Here is a 1,032-nt window from a genome sequence, read left to right as displayed (position 1 = left end):
GTCTATTTGTTTTGGTTGTTGTCTCCTTCACTGTACAGAAGCTTTCAATTTAATTAAGTCCCATTTATTTTTGTTGTCACAATTGCCAAAGCAGTCTTCTTCATGAAGTCTTTCCTCAGGCCAATATCTTCCAGTGTTTTTTCTATGCTTTCTTTGATAATTTTTATCATTTCATGCCTTAACTTTAAGTTCCTTATCCATTTTGAATCAATTTTTATGAGTGGAGTAAGGTGTGGGTTCAGTTTCAGTCTTTTACATGTGGATTTCCAGTTCTCCCAGTACCATTTATTGAATAGGGAGTCTTTTCCCTAGGGTATGTTCTTGTTTGGTTTATCTAAGATGGGGTGGCCATAAAATTTTAGTTTCATTTCCTGGTTTTCTATTCGATTCCAAATGTCTGTGTCTCTATTTTTGTGCCAGTACCATGCTGTCTTGACCACTATGCTTTGTAGTACAGACTAAAATCTGGTATGGTGATGCCCCCAGCTTTGATTTTATTACTAAGAACTGCTTTAGGTATCCCTTTTTTTTTTCTGGTTCCATACAAAACGCAGAATCATTTTTTCCATGTCTTGAAAGTATGTTGGTATTTTAATAGGGATGGCATTGAATCTGTAGATTGCTTTGGGAAGTATAGACATTTTAACAATGTTGATTGTTCCCAGCCATGAGCATGGTATGTTCTTCCACTTGTTAATATCCTCTGCTATTTCCTTTCTTAGGTTTTTTCTTCTTTTTTTAACAGTTTTTGGCTGGCACTGGGTTTGAACCCACCACCTCTGGTATGTGGGGCCAATACCCTACTGCTTTGAGCCACAGGTGCCGTCCCCTTTCTTAGTTTCATAATTTTCTTTATAGAGGTCCTTTATCTCCTTTATTAGGTATATTCCTAGGTATTTCATTTTCTTTGAAGCTATGGTGAAGGGAGTTGTGTCCTTATTTAGCCTCTCATCTTGGCTGTTATTGGCATATACAAAGGCAACTGATTTGTGGACACTGATTTTATATCCTGAGACATGATTTTTTTTTTTT

Source organism: Otolemur garnettii, unplaced genomic scaffold (assembly GCF_000181295.1).
Source record: "Otolemur garnettii isolate 467f Iridium unplaced genomic scaffold, OtoGar3 scaffold00025, whole genome shotgun sequence".
NCBI classification, from domain to species: Eukaryota; Metazoa; Chordata; class Mammalia; order Primates; family Galagidae; genus Otolemur; species Otolemur garnettii.
The sequence above is the reverse complement of the archived record's forward strand: the minus strand, read 5'-3'. Positions refer to the sequence as shown.